This window comes from Poecilia formosa, unplaced genomic scaffold (genome assembly GCF_000485575.1).
Source record: "Poecilia formosa unplaced genomic scaffold, Poecilia_formosa-5.1.2 Scaffold92, whole genome shotgun sequence".
Classification (NCBI taxonomy): Eukaryota; Metazoa; Chordata; class Actinopteri; order Cyprinodontiformes; family Poeciliidae; genus Poecilia; species Poecilia formosa.
The window spans coordinates 1,739,229-1,750,518 of record NW_006800031.1 but is presented as its reverse complement, the minus strand read 5'-3'; the positions used below and the strand labels follow the sequence as shown (position 1 = coordinate 1,750,518).

The following is an 11,290-nucleotide window of genomic DNA, read 5'->3' as shown; positions in this document are numbered from 1 at the left end:
TGAGTACATTTTTGCCTGTGTATTTGTACTTTTACTTAAGTAAAATGTTAATGTACTTTGACTTTTACTTGAGTACATTTTTGCCTGTGTATTTGTACTTTTACTTAAGTACATTTTTTGAGTACTTTCTCCACCACAGGCTATAGTTTAGTTTTTTGGAGGAAATTAACCTCATTAATATTGGTTAAGGTTCAATTCAAAGTAGGCTGTTCTGGTTTACCTGAACCTATAAGAAGTAGGCAGACCATACTTCCACCAGACTGGGTAAAATGTGAAATGAAGTGTTATGGATGGGGTGGGCGATCCTTTAATCAGTGAGATTAGAGTCATCCATCATGTCAAACAGGCAGAGATCCACCTGACCCTCTTATCACAGTTCACTGCCTGTAATTCAGACAGGATTTACCAAAATACATTTTTAAAATAAAAAAGGTTTGCGTAAAAAAAAGCAAACATTTTGTTTAGGTTTTCAACTTGAAAAAGTAAATATTGCATATTTATTTTGATGTAAAAATATTTTTACAAAATCCCAGCGGTATTCTCTCTCCCAGCATCACCAATCTACACGGAAATCTTCAGAAACTGACTTCATATCAAAGCTATAAATGGAGGTCTGAGTCAGGCGAAGACAGTCCCAAACACAGATGGTAGGAACAGCGTTTTAATCAACACTTGAGGAAAATTACGCCCAGTCACTCAGAAGATTTAGCAAATGGTTTTAGGGAAAATATCAGACCCAGTAATCTCCTGTTCTACACAAGCCTATTCACTCTGACCACAGCGATGCTTACTTTGGAATGCAAGTAAACCAAACCATGCTAAGGATGAATCTATATTCATCATGTTAACCATGTATGGTCATATATAATAAATTCAAACCTGCCTTCTAATGAGGCTTAATGTCAGACTAAAAGTACCTTAACAATATTTAAGCAGATACTACAGCAGACAATTTTTATTAAATTCCCCATTTCTGCATCAAAAAACAAAATTGTTGTGTTTTTGTTAACTGTTTTGTTAATTGTTGTGTTTTTGTTAACTGTAAGCAGAAAATCGTTAATAGAAATAAAAAGTTTTAAAATATCAGTCTGTGTAAAATGTATCTATATAAAGTGTGAACTGAGTTACTGCAATAAATATTTTTTTCAATAATATTGGAATTTATTAATTATGATAGTATACAGACGGCTGTGGCCCCACACACCCCCACTTTTTGATTGTACTTGAAAATATTCTATCACCACTGGATGTCTTGTGATTGTTCCTGTTTTGACAAAGTATTTCTTAGCAGAGAAATAAACTATTTTATGCTGTTTTTGTGTAAAACACACAATGATAACAGATGTAATAATGTAAATCAGAACCCCTTCAACTACAGTGGTTTTCGTGCCTGTAAACGTAATAAAAATACCTCCATTTCCCAGTTCATTTGCAAAAACATTTCATACAGCTTTCTTTTCAAGTATTTCCTTGAAAAGCCTTCAGTTTTAACAGCTTGTGTTGTGCCCCTTTGCCCTCTCCTTACTCATGGAAACTGTTGTGATGTCTCAACTCCCGGTGTGGAGGTGCAAAATGGATGGCTGAAGAAAAAGGCTTGAAGAAGGTGGAGCTCAGTCTTCAAGCTAATTCACTGCATTACTTCCATAATTGCACTGAAGTATGCTTAAGAGTATTCACCCGAAAAGACCTGGGTTAGTTTCCACACAGCCTCCACAGACAGCATATCACACTCGCAGCTGTTGCAACATATGCTGCTCAGTGCCTGTATACGTGGCTGTTTATACAGGCTCAAACGCCTTTCATATCACTGCAGACAAACACCAGCACATATGGACCTACCAGTAAAAGACCTAACCTCCAACACAGACACATGACCCTAATCTTCCAAACACGGCGCAGTAAAAAAATGTCACAGTGTAAAGAAACAACAAAGCAAATGTCTAAAACCACAAGCGCTAAAAATTTCCTGCCTGCTGCTTGCCTGCCTTGTAGGAATGATGGATACATGTGACAAAAGTATGTTGCACACGAAGCCTACTCAACCGCAAGCTTTGTTATATCATAGTTAAATTTGCGGAAATTGTACTTTTTAAGATGTAAAAGAAAATATGTGGAAAAAAATGATCTACATAAACATTTGGTAATCATGAAGTCTCAAAGTCTTGAGACTTTGTGTTGTTGACTTTGCAACATTTCCTCATAATGAGTGTGCATGTAGTCTCCGACTCTGTAACCCTTTCCAGACTGCTTGAGCTCAATTTCTTTATTTCTCATTTGCTCCCGAATTTCTTTGGATCTCTGCATGGTGTCAGGTTTTTGATGTACTTCACTTTGTCAAGAAGGTCCAATTTAAGTGATGTCTTGATTAAAAACAGGTGTGGCAGTAATCAGGTCTCGGTGTGGCTAGAGAAAGGGAAAGCAGGTGTGATAAAACCACAGTTGTGTTATGTTTTAGCAAAGGAGGCAATTAATGTTTCACACAGGAACAGGAACATGTAGGTTTGTTTTTTTTTCTCCTACAACAATTAACATTTTTATTTAAAAACTGCATTTTTGGACGAAAAACATGCAAAACAAAAACGGACATCAGGAAGGGCACCATCGCTTTTTTCACACCGCTGTGTAGAGGAATGACTTTATAAACAAAAAGTTCTTTGGAATAAAGTTTTAAATGTTAAAAAGCCTCTTTTCATTACAAAACTTTGCACAAATTGTAAATCAATTATATGTTATTTATAAAGCACTTTACAAATGTAGCCCACATTTAATTTACATAAGATAAAGTAAGAAAAAATAAAAAAAAATTAAAAAGGGAAATAAATGTAATTTTTGGGACAACTAGAATAAGATGAAAGTAAAATTCAGGAAACTTAATCACGATCTTGACACTGATATGAAAAAGACCAAAACATTAAAACTTTGAAAATCTAAAAACTGAAGGAAATGCACTATCAAGTTTGTTCCCGATTTGTGGTGCATAGAAGCTGAAAGCTGCTTCTCCATGTTTGTTTCTGGTTCTGCAGAGGAGACCAGAACCAGAAGACCTACAGGTTCTGGAAAGTTGAAACAACAACAGCAGAAGATCTTAAATTTATTGTGGTGCTAAGCCATTCAGTGATTTATAAACTAACAAAAGGTATTTTAAAGTCTATTCTCTGACTCTGGGAGCCACTGTAAGGACTTAAAGATGTGGTTTCCTCCAGATAGAGGACAGCACTCCAGTTCTCATCAGTGTACACAAAACATCTGCATAACGTGGAAAGACATTTTGTAATGCAATTATTAGAGATGTGTGAAACATGAGTAGCACTTATGTCGAGGTGACACATATGAACAGCTCATAGCACACGTCTATGCACTGAGCCTCATTCATAATGCCTCATTCAAAGAAACATCTCTTGCAGTCAGTCTTGGATTAACTTGTGTACACTGCAGTTTCAGATGGAGAAGAATTTAAGAGTGCAGACCCAATACCAGTGCAAAACAAAAAAAAAAGTTCCCCACTGCTTCTCCCTCTGGCACTGCAGTCCACTATAGAGATGTCAAAAAGTGAGGCAGGGAATATGAAACCATAGTATGTTCCCCATTTGGCACGTTCCTGAGGCCCAATGCAGTTATGAGACCACTTCATAGGAGTGTAAACTGTGTATTTAAAAAGCCGTCATTGTGGGACTAACATTGGCCCTGGCGTAGGCTGTTAGAATAACTGAATGACACAATGGTTTCTTTTCTAAATAAACAGATGTGGGCAGGCTGTTAAAACCTTCATTTTTTTCTCTCTTCCTCTTCTTCTCCTCCCCTCCTCCAGCCCATCTGTAAGTTGCCTCACTCACTAACTCTCGCTCTCTCTCCTTTCACTCTCACTGCTTAATTTTGCCTCGCTCTGCTCTCGGTGCACATGTCTAAGAAAGGCAAAGGGCCGATTTCCTTCTGCAGCTGTTCAGCACAGACGGGCCTCTATTCCCGCTTTCTGCAGTCAAGTGATACTGGTAGGCTGCTCAGGCTGATTAATTGCTTGTCATACTTAACTCCTGCAAGACCACTGCCCCCTATACATTCCCTCAACACACACTCTTTCCAACTCTTCCTCCTCCCATTCTGCACATGGAGGAAATGAACTCACCACAATCCTACTGGCACAAGATTCCCACCATATGAACAATTATTCATGAAATATTACTATGAAATTCAAAGAGCACTAAGGCTGCATTACAAATATGTGACTTTGAGGATAACGTAATGTAATGCTTCATAGCTCATTTTATGATTAAAACTCAACATCAGTACTAACACCAGGAAAACAATTTTCCTATCTTCTTTGGATTTTGATGAAATATTCAGCCTGTTGGATAGACTATTACTGCAGTCAATGCCCACACAGATGAGATGATAGTACCAAGGATGCTACAGGTTGCATCAAGCAATCTGGACAAGTACCTAGTGACAGTAGAGAGTCGATCCCATGAAGTCACTAAATGTAGGGGATGAAAAACAGAGTACATGCAGCTAGTTAATAGCTCTTTCATTTGCTCTGTGTAGCCTGCATCAAACACAGGAAGGCAGAGTCAAGGGAATCCCTAGAAAGATGCATAAAGTCCTTCCAAGAGGGTGTTACAGCTAACAAAAATGCTGGGCCAGGTGTAATTTCTAAGAAGGGGAAAACAAAAGGAGAACAGAATTAAGGCCACAAGTCCAGAATGCAATCTTTTTAAACTTGCAAGACAAAGTAGTAAATTAAGGAAAGGTAACTAGTATGTCCTTTAGTAGCCTAAGCCTACAGCAATGTAAGTCAAAGTCTAAGATTTAACAGAAATAAAAGTTTTAAGGCCACTTCAAGCTAATTTAAACAGTCTGTGCGTTTGCTTCATGGATAAACTTGGTCCAAGTTAGTATTATTTTGTGCTAAGCAGTATGAGTACTTGTCATTGTTTGATATTGTGACAGACTAGATGAGAAAGGATTTGTAAACACAATGAGAACCATGTTGACTAAAGTTTACATGTAATTCATTCATCTTTAATGATTCATTCACTGCCCCATAAAAAAGAAAATGCATTAAACGAGTCAAACCTAGACTGAACCAGTCAGCTGATTTCAAACTGTTTGAAATCAATGTGATCTTTTCTCTACACATCAACAGCAACAGCAATAATCCTCATGTTTTTTTGTTCCAATTGTTGCTTTGTTGGTTAAAAAAAAAGATACATTTCATGTTATCTATTCCTGTTTAAAAATGTTGTGAAAATACAGTGAAACTGTGGCATTTTTCCTAAAGATTATGATACTAAGAGAATCTTTTTCCTGGCCTACGCCTGAAGGAAATTGAATGGATAAAAGACAGAGATACTCTTTGAGCCTGAGAATGACTAAAATATTTCTTAACCGAATTAAAGTAAACATATGAAGCATATGGATCTCTATTATCTTTCAAAGTCTGAATCATTTTTTGCTGGTGTCCCAATGAAGTTGTGCAGGAGTGCATTCCCAGCTGGTTCTGAAATGCTGATAAGGCAGCGTGACTGCCTAGTGACCAAATAAAAAACACATGTCTCACATAGTATCAGAGATACCTCAATCCTCTGTGAACTCTTGACTGCAAAAAGGGGATTATTGGGATAACACTGATGTGACCAGTCCAGAGAGCATATGCTGAGGATCAAATAGGGGCCATTCCATCAAATTGAAGCACTTTAGTTTTGTGGTACATTTGGAGAATTTTAATATTTTAATTTTGATCCTATTTACATTTGCAGCTGCAGTAGTAGAGCAGCTTTCTAGCAATACTGTGGCTCTGCTCCAGGTCTGAACGGTACGCAATCTGTGGTTGCTTTTTTGCATCTAGAAATGGACAACTGGTGCAGCTTCTATATTATAGTCTATAAACTCTGGATTACTTTCTTGATTTTTTACTATTTTTGGGGTATATTTGTCATGAAATGACGGAGCTTTATCGTCGGCAGTGTATTGAACCAAGTGATGCAGCTCAGAGAGCTGAGGAAAGAAGAAATATAAAAAAAGAAAAGCATTGATTCAGTTTCAGTTCTAGAATGGGTGATATGGCTTCCTGCCAAGGGCGGCATGGTGTAGGGGTAACACAAATTACAGACAGAAGACTTCTCTGTCAGTTACTCCCAAAAAAGTACAATAGTTAAACCACACTCGGCTATGAGTTACTCTAGTTGTTAAAACAAAAAATGCCCGTTCTTAGCTGAACCAGAAGCCTGAATACATTTTCTTTTCTGTTCCGAAGTCGACATGTTCATCTACTTTATTAAAAATTCTAGAAAAATTCTTCGCAACACATGTAATGTTCCTGGCAAGCAGTGTTTAATCTTATCCACTAAAATGTGTGTCATAATCACCATAGTTAAAAGTAATCGTTGTGCAAGAACACATCTGTGAGAGGATTCAACACCATTCATCATGATGAGCCTGGTGTTTATTGACCATTACTGAACATTAAAGTCTTACTCATAAATTTCACTTTTTTTCCCCTCCTGAGTAGGAATCCTAATGTTAAACAAGAAACACCTCAGTGCTGATGTTTTGTCACAACATACCCTGTCAGTGTCAGCTTTCGACCGATAACAGCCAAGCAATAACTCTGGTGGGGCCCCAGATGGCTTTGGACAGATTCATCACAACTAACACCCCAGGTCAGCTCCAGGTAATCCATCAGGCTTCTTTCCTGCACTTAGTTCAGACTGAGGTTACATCTCCACTGACACAGTTTATGGCTTCGTGTAAACGTGTGGCCCAGTGCTCTGGTGGTGCACTAAAGTACCAAGCCTCAGCAAAAGTCCAGAATGGAAATTAGAGCTGGCATGTAAATGCCTGTAGCCAGTAATGGAGTTTAAACACACATACAAAAAAATACAAGCCAGCACAGAGCCGTTAGATGATTTTTATTGTTATGGTTTCTATTTATGCTGTGCTTGGTAAACCTCTTAGCCTATTACTGCATTAAATGATGTTGCATTTGACTTAAAACACAGAAGCAACTGATAAACATAAAGCAGTCAACAGCTTCTTTACTCAGCACCCTGAGCGATTTCAAACATGGCAGAGCTGGGAGAAACACGAGCCCAGGACAAGCTGCGCGTTTGCTGTGGGCTCCTCAAGGCAGCGGGAAAGAAACAAGTGACACAATAGGGGTTGTGACAATACATCCAGCTCAAGAGAGGAGACGGCTCAATAGATTGACAGCAAGAGGAAATTTGACCTCAGCAGCATTTTTAGGTAACCCAATAATTTTTTTGTTTTGTTTTGTTTCCACAGAGTGGAGATTCCACAAATGACAAACAGTGTTGAATTTTCAGGGCAGGTTTGATTAAACCATATATCATGGTTTCCATTCTTTTCTCAACCTCTTTTATTGCCTTAAATAAAATAAATTCACAAGTCCCAAATGGTGTTTTAATACATCTCTGTTCAGAGTAGTATAATATTGATTAGGTTTGACTTATTTGATAAATCGGTTTTCATACCCATTGAAATCTAAGGTTGTGCTAATGCAACAATTAAAGAGATGCACAAAAAACATCCTTTTTGTATTAACATGTTCAAATAATCATACATCTAAGGCAGTGCCTCAAAGAATTTCTGGTCATTACAGTTTTTTGCTGTGAAATCACTAGCAAATTCTTTAAATTATTTTTTGTAAAAAAATAAAAATAACGATCTACTGATCATTTAGTAAAGTTCAACACTAATGCCCCCGAGTAGTTAGATGATTAGTTATCAAATTAATCAGAAAATTGATTTAGCTTCCCTGCCGTGTTAGCTTCTTCGAGCATTTGGCATGCCGAGATCAGAAAATTGAGGCTGAGCACCATAGAGAAGAAATGTCATTGCTGTAAAATTTGCAGAGCACATGTGTTAAATATGTGTGGCAAACGTTGGCCATCTAGTTTAACAGGAAATTATGAAAATCGGCAACATGGAAGAAAACAACTTAGCTGTTTCTCAAGGCACAGAAATGGCACAGGAAGTCTTAAACATTTTAAACTGATTTTAAATCCGTTCCTACGGTATGCCATCACTCAGTCAGAGGCTGCTTTACTGCTTGGTGGGAGTACTGTGCGAGACAACTCCCATGATGTAACATACATTCCAAGTATGTGCAATGGGCCTAAAACAAGCAATTGTTTTTAACAAAGGCAAATTTTGGAAGAGTCTGCTTTTACCCAACCGCACCCTGTCTCCTGAGAATTGTGCAGCTATTTTATAGTTTTTCTTGAGACCACAGTCACAACTCATCCAGACCTTATTCAGCCAGAGAAACCTAGCCTCTCTTTTACTTTGTGAAACAATGAGGATGAGTTTGAATGTTATGAAACATTTATCAACACCCCTTTAGTTTCCATTTTAAAGTATTTGACATTATTTTAGCCGAGTAGGCGGTCATTTTCTTTTACCCTCTCAAATCAAGTATCTGATCAAAGTATAATGTTTGTCCAAAAAATGTGTGAATCAACCAATTTTACTCAGTTTTTTCAGAGATGAATGCACGTTAGCCAACATGTACAACATTTGATGCTTTGTCCTTAAATATATGCTCCCTGTGTGATATCAGATTTTCAAAATGTTGCTGACACAGTTTCATCCATTATTAACCATCAGTGCTTTACCAACAACTTACCACTTAAGTATATAAATTGGAGACATTGAAAGACTAGATGGTAAAAACAAAAAAAAAGTTGAGAAAGTGTGGCTTTAATAAAAAGTCAGGTTCCAGTGAAAATCTGTATCATAAGTAATTGTTTCTTATCAGCCAGATTTAACATTTGCCTTGAAACGAGACACTCGCATGTCTCATCCAGGTGTGCACCCACAGTGTTTTCCTGCCTCTACACATTTAAAAGGCCAGGTGTGTCCTGGTGAGTGGCCAAAGGTTTATGACCTTCTGCTCCATCATTTTGTGTTACCTCACACCATTAGCCCATGGTCGTTGTTTCAGCTGGTAGGAATGTTATTGTGGATGTGCACTGGCTTGCTCCAAATGCCTTTTATGACCTTTGGATGCCTGTTGAACATCCACCTTCCCTGTATAAAACTGGAAATCCTTTTGTCCTATTATGTGATTTTACTCGCCGTCTCCCTCTGAAAATTCAGAGTAAATATTCACTTGAGAATTTACATTGCATTTTCTTTCCAGGCTGCTTAGAGCTTCTGATTGTATTTATGAAATTATTACCACAGTTTAAACAATATGTCTGCCCATCTGAAAACATGACTGATGCGGGTTCAAATTGAAGAAATGGTGCACATGTGACATTTCAGTCCTTTACTCCCTTAAAATGTCTGCATTATTTTCCACACTTAATTGTTGCCTGATGAACTTATGTTGAAAGTTTAATGTTCTGATTGTTAGTTGAATTTGTTAGAAAACAGATCCAACTCATGTCAGCCTAGGGTAAGTATTTAGCATGTCAAGGTCAATATATGTTTAGTGCATCTGCAGCAGCTTGGATCACGAGGAAGAAAACCAAAATCTAAAAAAAAAAAAAAATGCCTTACTCTATGAAACTCTACATTCCATATATCAATTTCCATTTTCATAACAGACAAGGCAAAGTATAGAACTCCAGTCCAGCTTGGAACAAATGGGAAAAAAATTAAATTCATGCACACACTAACACTTAAATGCCACTAAAAGTGTCTTCTTAACCTAAAATGAATGTTTTTGGTTGGTGGAAGAAAGCCAAAATCCCCAAAGATGCAGCTTGCCTGAGCTCAGAGGTCATGGCGCCCTTCTGAGTTGAATACTAGATCCATCACCACAAGGAACAGTGAAGCAAAAGGGGACATTTGACATAATGATGGTCATTGCTGAGCCTATCTATCTCCATACATGGAGTCTGGCAGTCTGGCATATAGAGCGCTTTAACACACAGGCAACACTCCCTCATCCATCCTGCACACAGAAGACATTGGATTCATTTGCAGCTGAACAATCTACTCCCTCTTTTGGCCTTTCCTGTCCAGACGCACTCGCTGCTGCAATCTGTCTGCTGCGAATGAAGATAAATTGGGGTGTGGTGTTCTCCTTTATCAGTCAACATTGAAGTATCTGAAAGTCTCCCGCTCAGATGGCTGAATAATGTCAACTTGAGGACCTCTTTATCCCCCCGCCGGCTGATTTCTTTTATCTTTATCCTCCAGATACATTCCTGGGAACATTCAAGAGCGTCAATGATAAGCAGGAAGCTTCAAAGTTAGAGCACACTGATAATGAAGTGGGCTTTTTATGATGCAGTGATTCTACAACAGCAGGTCATACAAGGGACTGTAAGAAATGCTGTGTGAAAACTTCTAATGCAAGTTGATGCATTAGATGCATTAGAAGTCCTCTTACATTTGGAAAGAATGTGAGAGGAGGTCCTCTGGTTAAGGTTCTTCAAAAGCTTCCACTAAAATAATGAGATGATATTCAAGTCATTTATGTAGTGCCAAAATACAACAAATGTCAATTTAAGGTGCTTTAAAAACAGACCCAAATGTGCAGCTATATAGAAACAAATTTGGTCCAAATTCAATAAAAAAAAAGTAGAAATTACAGCAAGTTTATTTGTAAATCAGACTTTAACCTTTGAGACTGACAACCCGAGCTATAGGAAGTGAATTAAAGTTTCCAACACAGCTTGTTGTACTTCTGCTTCTAATTCTCTTCTACTCTTTCATATAAATGTAAGTTTTACATCAGGCCAAAAATGCTTTTAAGTTCTGCATGTGTAGCTTAAGCCAAAAAAAAACAAACTTAAGCGATATTTGATATTATCTTTAACTGACATCAAATGTGCTTTCCAGAGGTGTTGTAATGTAACGTCTGAAACTCCTTCAGCCTTGAACATGTTTTGACAAATCTGGCATGTGGCGTTCATTATCGTTTTGTTTTATAAAAGTATGCAGACGCTGATAACACTGCAATCAGTGTAATCTTGATGATTCAGACTGAACTTTAAAATGGCTTCACATGGGAAAATGCAACTATGTTTTGTTGCTCTGCAGGGCAGAATGACAGTTCTGGCTCTGGAGTTGAGTTGATAAATGAACTGTCTCAGACACACTCAGGTCAAATTGCCTAAGCTTTTCCCAGACTTTAGAAAATATTGTCACACCGGACGAAAGACACGCAGACTATTCTTTAAGCTTAAGATCTTCTCTACATGTTTAAATTGGATCAGAAAAAAGAGAAAAGTTAGAACATGGGGATCACTGCAGAAAATCCAGTGATCCCCATCTTTCTTATCTTTATGTGACAAATACAAGCTAATATTGATGTGATTAT

General features: G+C 37.7%; 1 long non-coding RNA gene across 2 annotated transcripts in view; it reads right to left on the bottom strand.

Moving 5' to 3' along the window:
• Positions 1-9,271: 9,271 nt before the first annotated feature.
• The window catches only part of LOC103142025 (uncharacterized), a 39,581-nt gene continuing 37,562 nt past the window's right edge, over positions 9,272-11,290 (bottom strand). For both annotated transcript variants that reach the window (XR_001662820.1, XR_001662819.1), the window contains one exon: positions 9,272-10,172. This is a non-coding gene — a long non-coding RNA (uncharacterized LOC103142025). The remainder of the gene's footprint in view (positions 10,173-11,290) is intronic.